Here is an 8,096-nt window from a genome sequence, read left to right as displayed (position 1 = left end):
TGATCACTTGTGGCTGGTGTTGGATCCCCAGTCTCCTTGTTATTGGGGCAGGAGTAATAAAGGGTTGTTATCCTTGTTGTGTGATCCGAAGGCAGCAGAACTGTACCTGGCATACCCTGATGGAGGGACTCACCCTTACTTACTGGCATTCGCTAGGCAGGGGACATGATTTAGGGAGAGTGGGGCAAGGAAAGAAACCAGCAAAAAGACAATTTTTAATTGAAGATGCTATTTCCCTGAATTGCTTCAGATTCATCTCCACTTCTTGGGCTTCTGTCCACAACATACAACAAGCAGACAGGAACACCAGTAAAACTGTAGGTGTTTTTGAATGCCTCTAGGCACTGACCTTTCTCCTGCCACTCCATAGCAGCTGCTGCTATAGCACTTAGAATGAAATTCAGTGTTAATTTAAAGACTGGGAGAGGGGGAGGAGGCATCTGCATTAACCTTCTGAAAGGAGAAAGTTAATAAAAAGACATTTGCTTCACATCCACCTTTGCAGTATCTCCTACCCTCCTTGTACACTCTATGTTCCATGATCCTCTCCAGTCTGCCCTCCTTCCTCTAGGCCTTCTGTCCTCATCCCATTGCCCCTTCTTTCCATCTGCAATGTCCCTCCTTCCCAGGGCTCACAGTATAAAATGAAATAATAATAAAGGAAAAACCCATTTGGCCATCTGCTAAAGCATCTTTGTGCATCACAGCTGCAATGCAGCCTAGCGATTCCGGTGGAGGATACATGAAGGGAGGAGCTTTTTCAGATATAGATCAACAGTACCCCAAACACCCTGGTGAGGTGCGTGGATGAACATGAAACAATTCAGAGCAATAGTGTGGGTCTGACAGTGGAAGCAAGTCAGTGAATGACGACCCGCTTGAAGGAAGACCGTGGCATTTACCAAAACCCTGTAGGGACAGCTGTTTGTTTGTCAACACTGACTTACAGGAGTCGGTGCTTGTTTTCTGAGATCCCAATTTTGATGAATCGTGTGATGGGTCATTCTTTTTAAAAATGAATGTTCATGTTAAAGTAGGACCAGTTTTGAAACAAAAAATCTTTTGATAAAATAACTGCATGGAAATTTTCAAAAAGAGAGAAATCAGTTTATTTGTAAAAAGTACAGAATGGAAATGCCTTCACAATTTTAAAACTTCCCACAATTTTTTTCTCTTTTTTGACCAGATTTCTTGACTACAATATCCTAAAAGAGCTAGAGCTTAGCAAGGTCCAGTCACAAACTGAGTGGATAGATGATGGAGGAAGAAGGCTTTAAATGGCCAACCAGCTTCCAATTGACAGCCATGAGGCAGATTGAGGCGGTTATGTTAAACATCATTAATGCAAAGACTCAGGGTGTGTTCAAAATGTCCAATTTACACATTACTGCCACTGAAAGCTCCGTTGTGTTGCTCTGGGCAACAAACGAATAGCCTTTTGCATCAGCATTAACTGAAGGCAAACTTGCTCACATAAATAATATACACCAGGGATCATACTTTGGGCAAAAAAAATCTACTGAAGGGCATTTGATGCAGAGGTTACAAACAAATGCATCCATCAGACAAATACCAAAATCTTCACAATCTCAAATGGGTTGATAGTTATCAAACATCATCATTTCCTCGGGGGGGGGGGGGGGGGGGATATGGCTTTAACCAGCCCTTCATAGCTAACATCTATGGCCATGCTTGAGCTTAACACTCCTCTAGGGTGCTATCTGAGGTTTGATACAAATCCAGCATACACAATGCTTCTTATTAAGTCTTTTGAAGATAATTATATAAGCACCTAGGTGCCTGACTTCAATGTGCTTGCTCCAGGCTGAGATGGAATATCCAGATTTTGGGTTACCACAAGAGATTTCAGGTTTGCCAATTGTTCCGCTTTGGCTACGTGAAGGTCACAGACTGAGAAACTAAAAAAATATTTTGAATTTTATAAAAATGCACATGGGCGAAAGTTAAAGGAGAATGTAGCCCAATCAGATACAAGTCACTCACTTTGTTCCATGCAAACTCAAAATATAGGCCATACTCCGGACTACACCATTGTCATTACCATGGCCTCGGCGAGCCTGTACATAGATTAGATTCTGAGTGATGTTCTTACTGGCTGCCTGATTGACCAATCCAATGAGTGCACTCAGTTGATGTGACAGGGGAACATTACTTAATCTTTTGTCACTATTCGAGCAATCTTGGGGATTACCTACACTTGAATGGCTGCAGCAGCTGTAGCGCTTAGTGAAGACACTACCTATGCCGACAGGAGAGCTTCTCCCATAGCATAGGTACCCCTCCTCCCCAGGAGGCAGTGACTATGTCAACGGGAGAAGCCCTCTTGTCAACATAGTGCTGTCTACACCAGGAGTTAAGTTGGTATAACTGCATCATACAGGGGTGTGGATTTTCCACCCCCGAGTGATGTAGTTACACTGACATACGTTTGCAATGTAGACCAGGTCTCAGATACCTTTAGAATGAATGGATTTGTATGCATGTCAAATACACATTGGGTTCAAAATACTTCCTTTGTAACAACTTTCATTCACTGTTGATCTGAACTGAATTGGACATGGTGATGTAAATGTGAAAGGCCCCTAAGCTATTCACTCTTCCAATAAAGGGTTGTTTTAATACATTCATACATGGTCTGATCTCTCCCACTTAATAATGGTCAGCATGTTTTAGGAAGTCTTCTCTCACATTAGCAAAAACATGCTTTGAACTGTGGATTGCTGCTTTTTTTGAACAAAGTTCTGACCCTTTAAACATTCATCAGTGTTTCTTAAATATCCTATAAGGCTTGTCAGCCTTCCAAATTCCTCTCCTTTCTGTTACCACTGTGTGGTCATTTCATGTCATTCATTTAAGGCTATATTAATTATGTTAAAGGTGACCTACACAGTTGAAAGGAAAATGAGTACTTAATGCTTATTTAAACTACACTATCGGGGCAATCAACTGAATAAATTTTAACTTACCTTTTGAACCATCTCCAGTATGTATAAAAGAAACCTTGTGTGAGTGGAAATTTCAGCCTCTGAAAGTTCAGTGGCTCTTCTGGATTCACTAGAAAAGTTCCAGAATGCATTATTTTGGGACAGACAAGGTGAGGTAATATCTTTTATTTGACCAACTTCTGTTGGTGAAGGAGAGAAGCTTTCGATCAACACAGAGATCTTCTTGATGCTGGGCTGATCTGAAAAAGCGCTCAGTGTGTCTTGAAAGTTTGTCTCTTTCACCAGCAGAAGTTGACCCAGTAAAAGATATTACCTCACCTTACATCCTGGGACCAACACAGCTACAATAACACTGCAAAAATTCTGGGATGTCTGTTATACCAGAAATCTCCAGGACTTTTCTGGAATGTGTGGCACTCCAGGATAACACGCCCCAGGGCATCTTTAAAGAACATGAACGAGCCAGTGGATTTTCACAGAGAGGAAAAATATTGTTAAAATTTTAAGTTTTAGATGAGATCTTGAAACTGAGGCTCTAGTCTGAACAGTGATACTGAAAGTCTCAACATTACCTACTTTTGTGGATCTGAACAGCCCTGAATGATGAAAGCTGCTATAGAAAGGTTATTAGAGTTTATTTCTGCTCTAAGATCATCCTATAGCTGTGTGACTTGGAGCAGAGTCAGCACATGCAGCATTTTGGGCCATGACTCAGTCTCCCTTTTGGTTTTACATGTTAAGGCTTCCCCTCAGTTATTTCACCTCTGTTTGCTATTTCAGTACATGCTGTATTTCCAGGTAAGCTGGACGACAGGATCACTGTAATGTGGCTACTTCTTTTTCAGTATGACGGAGAGAGAAAATGCAGAGTTCTGAGATGTTCACAGATGTGTGACATTACACTGCATATTCTTTATGGAAATATGCTTATGATATGAATATGGCATAACTGAGATATACTTTATGCAAGATGGCTCATGTAACTTATTGGAAAGGTTATGATTTACTGAATGTGATTATCCAATTTGTATGCATGTATCATTTCTGTATCTAAAGTTAGGAATATGGACTATGTAACAATTACAACTGGGCGTGTATCGGGAAGACATCCACCAGACAACAGGCCATCAGCTTTGATGAGCCATTAGGAAGAAACAACAAGACTGTGAAGATACTAATCTCTCTCCCTCCTGAGAGGCATCCTGGGACATAGCTCTGACACTACCAGGTCAGGTGGCCCTGTCACCTGATACAAAATACCACCTTGGACACTCCTGGCATTTTTCCTCTGTAGGGGGATGGGAATCAAACAAAGGATTCCCGTCATATGTAAATCTTATTTAAGAGTGGGGAGGAAAGCAAACAGGACTCTCCTCCATTGCCTACCCAAGAAGAAAGGCTGCTGAAAGTACCCGAAGGGACAAAGGAACCAACGTGAAGGGAAAGGCGGGAAGAGTCCAGACTGAGACAGGGGTCCAGTCTAAGAAGAAATAACCGGAACTCTGAGCTAAAGAAACTCTCCATCCTGCCTAATTCAACATTTAGGGTGAGAAATTACATTCTGTAACCTGCTTCTTTAGTGAATCAAGCTTAGTTTGTGGTTTTGTTTTATTTGCTTAGTAATCTGCTTTATTATGTTGGCTATCCCTTTAACCACTTAAAATCTGCCTTTTATAGTTAATAAATTTGTTTGGTTTGTAACATTACTCAGTTTGTGCAATTCATATCTGGGGGAGAGGGGGCAAGAAGCTGTGCATATCTTTCTTCACATTGAGGAAGAGGGCGAATTTTTATGAGCTTGCGCTGTGCAGATTCTTCTATACAGTGCAAGACAATATACCTTTGGTCTGTACTCCAAGGGAGGTGGGCACCTGAGTGCTGGGGCGAGTCCCTTAAACTGAGTCTTCCCAGAGCTGATCTCAGTGTCTGTGTCTTTCTGCAGCTGGGTGTGACCCTGCCTGTGTGTGTGCTAGAGGAGGCTTAAGAGCCTGGCTCAGCAAGACAGGGTAAAGGGGGCCCAGGCTGGCAGAACAGGCAGGCTCAGTGGTATCTCAGTACATCAGGTGGCATTTTGAATGGGAGCAACCCATCACAAGGTGAAATATAATTCTGTCCTGAAATGATTTAAGGTGGGAAGAGAGCCTCTGCTGGGTAAACCGCCCAACAGATGAGAGAACTCCCTTCACATACATGTGAGGATTCTTCCAGATCCTGAGAACCTGGCCAGGGAGTAGATGATCAGGGTAGAACAGCCATACTCACTGCTGCTGCAGCATGGACAAATAGTTGTTCCCCTAAAGATTCCTTTATAGGTTCTTATCCTGCCCTCACCTCCAGATTATCTCAGCACCTACGAGGCATGCATTCAGGGATGTGACTAAATTCTGTCAGGTATGATCTGGTTTCCCTCTCATCCTCACCCCAGGGAGACATTGGTGTGTAGAGTTTTGTTCTGGTAGGGGTTGTTGGTTGTGTACAATGTACCTGCTGCTCTGTGTTTATGCTAGTGAGGGCCAGGTTGAAGAAGTGCGCCTTGAACTTGGAGCAGAAGGTAGCAAGGTTTGTGATGGTCCTTAGCGCCTGCAGGAGCTTACTCAACAGTTGCAGACCAGCCCCCAGAAAGCCATGTTTCCTGCACAGATGACATTTACTCTTATGATGGAAGGGATTGGGGAAGGCAGGGGGTTTCCTTACTAATCCCCCACATGAAAGAAAACGATGAAAAGAAAAGGGACAGAACAGGGGAAAACAACCACAGGAGCTCGGAGGATTTCATTTAATTTACACTCTTTATTCAACACTCCGGACCTATGATTTAATGGCAATTTAATTATTTCCATTAAACAAAAATGAATTCCCATCCCAGCCGCTGTCGAGGGTGAGGTGACACCGCCTGCTTCACAGGCCCTCCAACCTTTTGGATGGTGGCCTGAGAGGGGAAGTTACATTTCTTTCCCAATCCCCTTTAGATACTATGGCCATGTCTACACTAGGAGCACTTTGCTGGCATAATGACACACAGCGGAATACTCTACTGGCAAACCTTGCCATGTGTGGATACAGCTATACCAACAAAACTATGCTTTGTAATGGCATAGCTTATTCCAGCCCCACCCTCCTCCCTCAGGCAAAACCAGCTATCTAAGGAAAAGCACAGTTTTGCTGGTATAGCTGTGTCTGCACTAGGGACTTTGCTGGCACAGTTGTGCTGGTCAGAGATCACCCCTCTTCTTGCCTCTGACACAGCTGTGCCAGCAGAAGTCTGTGGTGTAGTCATGGCCTGAATCACCCATTACCTTAGTTGGGAAAAGTTGTCATGATGCTGGCTGGCTGCAGGAGGAGTGAGGGGAGGGCAGGGAAGATGGGGAGAGTCCTCGCGTCACACTTGTCCATTTAAGAACCCCAGAGAGAGAAGGAAAGAGGTTGGACCCAAAACCGGGAGAGGGGAGGCTCAAACACAAAGAAGTGACGGGGGTAGGGTGGGTGCGAGTGATCAAACTGCAGCCTTTAGAAAGGTCATGCTACGTGCTACATTTACTTTGGCAGTTGGGCTGTTTGGCCTTGTAGGTAGCGTCGGCAAACGCCATACTCTGGCAGTGTTACAGTGAAGCGCATACCCTTTCAGAGCATGTCTTGAAGGCACATTACCTAATAGGGTACGTCTACACAGCAATCAAAGACCCATGGCATGGGGCTTGCAGGGAGGGTCTTGGAACCTGGGCTCTCACCTGATCCCGAACATCTATACTGCTATTTTTAGCCCCACAGCCCAAGCCCCCCGCCCTCCGCCCAAGTCAGCTGACTCAGTGCTGTGGGTTTTTTATTGCAGTGTAGACATACTTACCCATAGAGAACCAGAGGCACAACATACTGGCCTGTGTTTGTGTGTGTGCAATGTGTGTCCCCCACTGCCTTCTGCTGGCTGGAATGTTAGACATGTTCAAGTGGAGTCCTGAACCCTATTGCCTCAACAGTGGAAGAAGATTTGCCTGTAGCTCACATGGGAGCATCCTGTGCTTCATATGCAAAAAATCCTGAGTTCTCTCCCTATTTACAAAGTCCTCAGTAGCCAAAGGGTGCAGTATAATGAGAGTACACTCCCAAGGAGCCATGGATTGGTTATACATTCTTCTTCCTAATCTAAATTGCTGGGGGCACTGTAGCAGCTAATCTGGGGGGACTAGAGGTTCCCCTTGCATTAATGTCTATCTTTTTAGAGTATCAGTAACTGGTCCATCAACTCTTTCACTTTTAGGGTATGGCACTGTGGAAGCTACTCATGCCATCTCCAGTGGAAGTTGCAATATGATAATTAACCCAGAGATCCAGGGGCTCACTGTCCTACCTCTACAAAAAAAAAAAAAAAAAAAAAAGCACTCAATGCATATATGTAGCAACACTCCCATTAGACACAGCATGCCAAGCACCCCACATCTAGGGAACAGCTCTGGCATCCCACCAGTGCCTGCACTGTGGTTTGGTCTTTCTCTTCTCACACTCATCCTACAAAGTAGTCTAAGCCCTTGCCTGGTGGTTTGGCCTTTCTTCTCTACCCCACTCCCCCAAGGTTTGGGCACTTGGTTTACCATTCTTAAATGTACAATGATGTTTAACAACATAGCACCTACACAGTTTCTTCTCTTTTCCACACTTACATTTCTCCTTATTTCTCCCTCTTCCCACCACCCCAACTTCTAACTTCAGTGCTCTCAGACTGTCCCAGCTTCCTTGATTCTTTCACATGGGGAAGGAGCAGAGCGGGGGAAGCAAGCTGCCAGGCATCTCAGAAATATCTATGTTAGATAAAAGGTTTCTCTCCTACAGACACAGCAAGTGAAATGTCACCAGACAGAAGGGTGGTAATTCCCAGACCTACAGGCTCCTCCTCCTTCCTGGCGGGTGGTCTCCTCCATTCTGATCCTCTCTATTATTCAGTCCCAAAAAAGGAGGAGTAAGAGAAGCATGAGAAGGACTAAGAACAAACATCTTTAAAAAACCCCACACTCATTACTGGAATTAAGCTTGCCCAGCTCCACACCCCTGGCTCAGCCAGCTCTTTGTCCTGTGTCTTCATGGTGACCACCCTGGGAGGCAGCGAGGGTGGGGAATACCTCTGTTTGGAGCTGCTGC

The sequence above is a fragment of the Emys orbicularis genome, chromosome 4 (assembly GCF_028017835.1).
Source record: "Emys orbicularis isolate rEmyOrb1 chromosome 4, rEmyOrb1.hap1, whole genome shotgun sequence".
Lineage (NCBI taxonomy): Eukaryota > Metazoa > Chordata > Testudines > Emydidae > Emys > Emys orbicularis.
Note: the sequence above shows the minus strand (reverse complement) of the source record.